General features: G+C 40.7%; 1 long non-coding RNA gene across 1 annotated transcript; it reads left to right on the top strand.

Moving 5' to 3' along the window:
* The first annotated feature begins 4931 nt into the window (after window positions 1–4931).
* On the top strand, window positions 4932–8261 carry LOC126175220 (uncharacterized). The gene is made up of 2 exons (XR_007535543.1): window positions 4932–5202; window positions 7871–8261. It is a non-coding gene; the product is annotated as an uncharacterized LOC126175220 (long non-coding RNA).
* Window positions 8262–8759: the final 498 nt, after the last annotated feature.

Genomic DNA, 8759 nt, shown 5'->3' with positions numbered 1-8759 from the left:
TTGTGTCCTCATTGTCCTCAGACATTATTACCAAACAGGGTCCTCGTTCCTCCTTATATGCTAACCGAGTGTCATAAGAAACAAACTTGAATAGTTACAGCCAGTTTATTAATGAATAATTTCACTTTCAACAATTTTAACCTCAGTCTACTTTCAATTAACTTTTCAGTATGTGAGTAAAGTAAAGTAATTTCATTTTTCAAGTTTGAGAATCAATCACCGGAAAAAAATCCAAATCTAAAGAAATGCACAAATTAAGAGTGCGGAAGTTTTATTTATTTTACATATAGCTTGGAGCACATGGCTGTTTAGTTTGGTATGTATTCTATTATTTATTTCTCTTCAAGTCAGTAAAAAAGGCACAGTTGTTCAGACAATAAGTTAAAATGCAATTTGCAAAAGAAGTAACTGCAAAGTAAAAAGTGCTTGCGTTTTTCTAAATTTCTTTCATGACATTACGTTGAGGTCACTGAAAGTCATTGCTCACGTAACGAAGTTCAATACTAACACACAGATTAATTGCAAATTTTCAAATCATTACTCGATTTTTTTTAACTTAATGACAAACATAACGTAAGAGTGACTTCTCAGTTTTGTTCAGCATTGGATACTCACTTAAACCTTTAGTTGCCACGTCAGTGTTTAACAATACATGTTTTTTTCTTTCCCATCATCTTGTACAGGATTTTGGATATAAATTGCCCTAGTGGGCTGGCGACCGTTAATTATTTCCTTTCGTTCATTAGTGTAAATTTTGGATTCATGAACAGTGGTACCCGTTTTCCGCTCTGTGTTGTTAGTGAGTGAATGCACAAAATAACTTTCATTTTTCCAAACCATAACCCTGTTCGGTTTAATTGTTGTTAGTTTTAGTAGACTTTTCCATCAGATGGGTCTGTTGTACACTCTCCTCCTACTTATCGGTATTATTTCATCTAAAAAGATAGCCTTATCTAATTAATGAAAATCCATTAGGCATACACGCGATCCACGTTCATATTTTATATCGTAAGCAGGATATGCCGAGCAGTAAGGGGGAGGTTCCACTGCCTCTTAAAAATGCGTTAAGAGCATTTTATCAGCTTTTTTAAATATATATACTTTGTGTTTCTTTTTTATGGTTGTAGAAGTACTGCCTTGTGGTCGCTAATCCCCGCATTCATCACGATATTCACTATTTGTCCAGGATTATTTGTTGCTGAGAGGTCAAATATACTTTCGCACCCATTTACGCTTCGAGTGGGCTCATGAACTAATTGTTCAAAATAATTTTCTGAGAAAGCATTCAGTACAATTTAGGATAACGTTTTATGAATGGCGCTGGCTTTAAACATATAATTTTTCCAGCATATCGAGGGTAGATTAAAATCACCATCGACTATAATTGTATGAGTGGGTTAACTATTTGAAATGAGACTCAAGTTTTCTTTGAACTGTTCAGCAACTATATCTTCTGAGTCCTGGGGTCGGTAAAACGACCTAGTTAATAGTTTAGTCCGATTGTCAAGTATAACCTCTACCCACACTATTTCGCATGAACTATCTACTTCAGTTTCACTAAAAGGCAAACTACTTCTGGCAGCAACAAGTACTCCACCACCAATTGTATTTAATCTATTCTTTCTGAACACTTTTAGATAGAAAAAATTTCTGCTGAGCTTATTTCCGGCCTTAGCCAGCTTTCTGTACCTATAACTATTTGAGCTTCAGTGCTTTCTATTAGTGCTTCGAGCTCTGGTTCTTTCCCAACATAGCTACGACAATTTACAACTACAATACCGATCGTTTCTACAAGTAACTCACTGTGTTTTACCTGCCCCCTTTTATAAGGACACCCTTTCTGTGGTTCCCTGACGCCCTCTAATCGAAAAACCTCCCAGTCCCTTCCACACACCCTCCGCTACCCGTGTAGCCGCTTCCTGTGTATAGTGGACTCCTGACATATTAAGCGGAACCTGGAAACCCACCATCCGATGGCACAAGTCAAGCAATCTGCAGCCTACAGACCGGCCTCAGCCTCTGATTCATACTCTCCACTCGGCTCTGCACCGAAGGACCACTGTCGGTTCTATTGACAATGCTGCAGATGGTGAGATCCACCTTAACCTCGCAAGTGAGACTGGTAGTCCTTACCATTTCCGCTAGCCGCCCAAAACGAGAGAGGATCTCCTCCAGTCCAAAGCGACACACTTCATTAATACCGACATGATCCACCCTCCACAGTTGGCTGCACCCTGTGCTCTTCACGGCATCCGAAAGCAGCCTTTCCACATCCAGAATGACTCCCCCCTGGTACGCACACGGAGTGCACAATGGCTTCCTTCCCCTCTTGGCAGCCATGTTCCTATGGGGCCCCATTGCGCGCCTAACGTTGGAGCTCCCATCTACTGCAAACCCACCATCTGTGAACCCCAGAGTTTGCAGGCCAAGACGCTTCCTCCGGTATAAGGTGGACTACTGCGTCCGGCACAGAGACATCGTCAGCCGCAGATAACACCCGAAACCTGTTCGTCAAACGAATCAGGGAGGCCCTACGATCAGCTCCTTGGAAAGTTTTTCGCTGCCTGCCAGACTTTGGAATGATCTCCCACTCGACCACGGGTGAGAGGTCAACCTCCATGCAGGCTGTACCCAGAGCAGCCACAGCAGTGTACCGAATGGGGGACATTTGGGACGTGCTCGACGTCTCTCGCATCCTCGCGTCCGACCCCCCACAGTGGTGCCCCTTGGCAGCAGCCTCAAGCTGTGTGACGGAAGCCAACACAGCCTGGACCTGTGGGTGAAGGGTCGCCAACTCAGCTCGCATCTGTACACAGCAATCACAGTTGCTATCCATTAAATGCAGTCGCTCCCATTTGAAGCTCCTCTATCTGACACTCAGTTATGTTGGTGATTTAATTTTGGGAAATTCTCTTCATCTGTAACAATGCTGTAAACAGTTAGCAGATTATTACTTTGACTTCAGACTTAACTATTTCCCTTTCATCAGTATCGTCACTGGACGGATTTCCTTTCTTCATGTTTTGAAAGGATTAATGTACGAAATTTGAAACAACATCTGGACGTCATTATTCTCATTACTCACTGGTTATTTTACTGACTCAACTAATGAAACATACAGACATTCAACAAAATCACAGATTTTCACTCTGTTAGTTACTGTGTCATTTGCTGTCCTAACCGATGAAGTGTGCCAGATACCCAAAATTAATCTTGTTTGTCGCTGTCTAGATATTCTCACTGTATTCTCTAAGGTATTTGCCATCATTTTCCTACTGTCGTTAGCTTGAAACTATCTTTTCTTAGTTGATAGGGTTCTCTTTCCTTTTCCTCGCTCGAAACCAATAACGACTTTTGCTGTTTGCCTGAGTACCTTCGTTCATAATTGTCGTTTCTGTTTGTGTGTATATAATCTACATTTTCTACGATGCTATACCTTTTATATAAATTAACTAGAGGACCCGGCAGACCTTGTCCTGCATGATATTTCAAGCGATTAGGATATTAAACAAAGTGTGAAATGAAAGACAAATAATATAATAATTTCATTATTCTTTATTTTGAAATTTTTCTAACACGTGAAGTGATATCGTGCCTATCTATTGCAGGTTTCCCTGGCCATAACGCAATTTTAATTTCATCCCATTTTGGATTACACGTAAAGGTACAAGTCTGGTCGTCCGTAAGCGTGCAGAAGTCATGGCGTCTTGAATATATTCTTGCATATGACGTGGTCTACCAATATACGATGATGGAAGAATATATGAAGTACCGATGTTGTTGAAAAACGCAACGTCACCTATCGTGCTGATTTAAGAATGTAAGTTTTCCAGGCCTCCACTTGAATTCATTCACAAAAATTCATTCAAATTGATCCAGCCGTTTAGTTGCAGTATAGATAAATAACCTAGATACTGACTGCAGCGCCATCCTCCGGGCTGATTTGTGAATCTAAACCATCCACGGCGCCACCCAAACGCATACAAAAAAATTCATTCAAATCGGTCCACCCATTTAGGAGAAGTTCAGTGACACACACACATACAGTAGAATTATATATATAAAGATATAGTACATCGTTCTTAAATAAATTTTTGTAATCCATATTTATGATTTTCTGTTTGCTTAGTCTTTTTCTTCCTAGCTTTGTAATTATCTTTACTCCACAACTTCCGAGTTTATGGAACTTGGAATTCAAAAGTCTTTAAAAACTGCCAGATTCTGTACAATTTTTTTATTTCCTGATAAAACTGAGTCACTTTTGAGTTTCATTTGATATTTATCCTTGAAGAATGTGTGGTGGTCAAACATTTATTTCTTCTCTACAAATTGCAGCAGTGTACAACTTTTCTTTTTTCTGGCGTCATATCTAAAAATTTGCCACTAGGGAAACGGTCTTTATTGTCTGTCTTACTTTCATATTGAAACGTGGAATATGCTGCAGTTCACCAATTTCTGTAATCCTTCGAAGGTGTCTTCTGACTTTCCATTAGAGTGAAAGCATATTGGTGCATAGACTTGAATAATTTTCATCGAATATCTTTTAATAATTTTAAAAATAAGTCTGGTTGTTGTGTCTGGGAGTCCTTACACACGTCTCTAACACACTTGTTTATTTTATTGTTATTTTATTAAATAATCAGTAGTTTACTGCATGAAGCATGAAAAGGAACAGACTTTCTGGATAATATTTATGTCCTACGATATGACGCACAAGAATTATTGGCCCAGATGGCATTATTACGATACGAGCAAAGTAACATGGCTTATTCCGCAGAGATTACTGGCAGTGAGCGTGACGGATTCTGCCTATTCCTCTGCTCCCAACAACCCCTGCAAAAACTGCCGGTTTACACACCGCTTATAGTAGATGGCACCATATCAGCGTATGTTATTGCTGTTTAATTTGCTTGGCGTCTTGCGTGTGCCATTTTATCTGTTGATTAGACGTCAAATGCAACGGAAACCGCCATTAGCTGTAGCAATGTCATTATTCTAGTGCCACCTATGTCAACACGGCGCACACTTAGAGACAAAGACGCACGAGTACATTGAGCGTTGGAGACAGGTGTGGGAGTAGAATACTTCAAGGTCCAATACGTCACCCTACGGAGATGTATATATAAGCCACATCCAGCGATTATGAGACATAGACCAGTTCCGACCTGCAAGAAAGAGGCACGAGCTAACTCAACATGAAGGGTGAGTAAACACCTCTTATCCTTTGCTAGACTTCATTGCGAAGTGTATATCAGAATACACGTGTCATTAGTGGCTATGTCAGACATGTTCATTCAGAGATATTCAAGATTAGCATCACGTAAATTTATCCATCTTAATTCCTTGTATCTATGACAAATTATAGTAGAAGATCATCAGTAATATATGCTCAAATTGGTCATGATACATTTTAAATTCCGTAGTTAAGTTCTACAAACAACTTGTTGTTGCTGTTGTGGTCTTCAGTCCTGCGACTGGTTTGATGCAGCTCTCCATGCTACTCTATCCTGTGCAAAGCTTCTTCATCTCCCAGTACTTACTGCAACCTACATCCTTCTGAATCTGCTTAATGTATTCATCTCTTGGTCTCCCTATACGATTTTTACGCTCTACGCTTTCCTACAATGCTAAATTTGTGATCCCTTAATGCCTCAGAACATGCCCTACCAACCGGTTCCTTCTTCTTGTCAAGTTGTGCCACAACCTCCTCTTCTCCCCTATTCTATTCAATACCTCCTCGTTAGTTACGTGATCTACCCATCTAATCTTCAGCATTCTTCTGTAGCACCACATTTCGAAAGCTTCCTGTCCAAACTATTTATCGTCCATGTTTCACTTCCATACTACGAGACAATATTATGTGTTCTGTAAGTCCTTGTAATTACGTTTCCTGCAACCATGAAGAGCCTTCTCCACATTTCTTTGGCATCTATTTTTATTCTAATTCATTAGGTTGTAGTACTACACTATAGCGGATTATAAGAGGCAGCTGCATTTAAGAAGGATTTGTAATTTTGAAATATTTTTCTATCACACCGAACCCTTGAAAGCTTGGAATCACTTTTCTGCTTGATCACATAATTCCTCGGATGATATATCTTTCGGTCTTTAAATTTTGCCCACGGATTAGTTCTAAAATTTAACAAGCGAAAACTGAGCCATACTTTCGTAATGGCAGCAAAATATCGATAGTGCACTCTACAACAAATGAGTTCTATTATCTTTGGGTTGGCCATAAGATGCTGTCATGGCATTTCGGATAACATCTGTTATCAGAGGGTCGTTACGTTTGGGTACACAGGAACTACAGTAAGTGGACAAAAATATAGAAAAACCACGAGACAGGCATGCTTGAATGTAAATACAACGCTAGGCAAGCGAGCAGATTGTGCCGTTCTATTTTATCGTGAACGGCACCTGTGTACTTAATGTCCCCAGAAAGTTGTGGCAGTCGGGATGAAAACAGTGTTTTGTGTAGTTGAGAGAGCATAATGTCGGAGCTCAGTGCATTCGAACGTGGGCAAATTGGTGTTGATCGTATATTGGGCGCGTCTGTAACAAAGGTAGCCTAAGTGTTTAGTGTTTCAAGAAAATGGTTCAAATGGCTCTGAGCACTATGGGACTTAACTGCTGTGGTCAACAGTCCCCTAGAACTTAGAACTACTTAAACCTAACTAACTTAAGAACATCACACACATCCATGCCCGAGGCAGGATTCGAACCTGCGACCGTAGCAGTCGCGCGGTTCCGGACTGAGCGCCTAGAACCGCTAGACAACAGCGGCCGGCGTGTTTCAAGAGGCAAGGTATTAAAGGATTATGTCGCATACAAGGAAAGCGGAACAAAATCATTCACTGTGTCGCAACGTGGATGAAACTTTGTATTGAGTGATGGAGACGAATGGTCATTGAAGCAACTATTGTGACGAAAAATAAGGGGACTTCAGCTGCTAAAGTCATTGACGAGCTGAATGCCGTACTCGCGAACACTATCTGCACCAGAACAACATGAAGGGAGCTCCAGCAGGGAATAAAAGAGTGAGCTCGAACTCCAGATCACTCATCAGTCATGAAGATTCACGTAATAGGAGAACGTGGTGCCAAAGTCACAAAACCTAGACAACGGAGCAATAGTTGAGTCATTTGGTTGGATGAGACATATTTCACATTTTTTAGAACTTCTGACCGCGTTTGCGTCCCAAGAGTGAAACACGGTGGGGCTTCAGTGCATATTTGGGCAGCCATGTCGTGGTATTCCAGGGTCCCCATGGTTACTCTGCATGGTTATATCGCGTTCACGGATTAAGTGACCATTGTGGCTGAGCAGATCCATCCCATATCGCAATATTTGTTCCACAGTGGCAATTCTGTGTCCCAAGACAAGGCCGCTGTTCACACAGCTCGCATCGTCCAGGATTGCTTTTGTGAGCACGAGGATGAATTGTCGCATCTTCTTCTTCTTCTTTTTATTATTATTAATATTATTATTATTATATTATTATTATTATTATTATTATTGGGCCTTTTAGTCTACTTCGGAAAGAAGGGAGCGTGACTGCTCTACACCTCCTTCACCGCTACCTGAACTTGTCACTATTTCGCAGGGAGAATGATATAAGATTCCCCTGAAAGCCATACATTCCCATTCCAGTGCTGTGTCGAATGCCAACGGTTTTCCTATGCCGTATTAGGGATGATGATGTGATTTTGGTGTTTTCACATTTTGTCTGTACCCTGTATATTTCACCATCTAAATCTGAACGATTCGATTATTTTTCTCCTTTTTGAAAACTGTGTGTAACTGATCTTTGTATTCGATGTATGATGCTACTACGGCACGTAAAATAACTTTCTGCCGTGAACTTTTTCAGTGCTGGCGATCCTGTTTGCTCTGTGTACATTGGCAGCCCTGACATTGGCTGACCCCCAGTGTCCTGCCCACGACGGAGCCACGCCCAAATACTTCCCTGACGAGTCGGACCCGAACGGCTTCTGGGAGTGCAGCAATGGTGTAGCCATTCACGAGAACTGTGCTCCTGGACTCGTTTGGAACAGCAACATCAACGCCTGTGACTGGCCTTAGGGGAACAACTGCAACACCTGAACTGTCTGCTTGCATGTTCTATTTGCTGAATACGTCGTGTAAGTTTGTGCAACATGTCAAACGAAGACACTTCAAGGCGAACCTGAATGTTTACAGACACTAATGTTACATAAACCAACAGCAAAGTTCATGGTGAATAAACAGTTATTATAAGGTTAGCAGATGATTTTATTTAAATGTTTTCTGCAACATTTTAAAGCAACGAGGACTGAAACATGAGGCGCCGCCTCCCGTCAAAAACTGTCGCAAAAGAAAATTCTGTTAATTAATAGCAACTCCGGAAGAAAATAAAAAATGGTAGTTTGCTTAAGACTGGTGTTAGCCATAAGTTTACAGAGCCAAATTTTAAGCACATTACCGTACTATACTACAAAATACGCAACAGCCTTATCGTCACCAATATTGTGCAAATGAATTCCGTAAACAACAGCTTCAGGAGATGATTTTCAGATACTGTGCAACAAAACTAGAAAGAGATATACACATTATGCACTATTGACTGCCATCTTAAAAACGAAGCACTCATACATTCAAAAGAAATATTATGGCCTACTATTTGATGACAGGAACAAAATAGTAACATGGATTATAGTTTGTCGTGACTGTAAAGTACAAGCACGTCTTGGGGCTGTTTCGGTTGGTAGCCCTTTGAAAAT

This window comes from Schistocerca cancellata, chromosome 3, assembly GCF_023864275.1.
Source record: "Schistocerca cancellata isolate TAMUIC-IGC-003103 chromosome 3, iqSchCanc2.1, whole genome shotgun sequence".
In the NCBI taxonomy this organism is placed as follows: Eukaryota; Metazoa; Arthropoda; class Insecta; order Orthoptera; family Acrididae; genus Schistocerca; species Schistocerca cancellata.
Note: the sequence above shows the minus strand (reverse complement) of the source record. Positions and strands in the feature narration are given on the sequence as shown.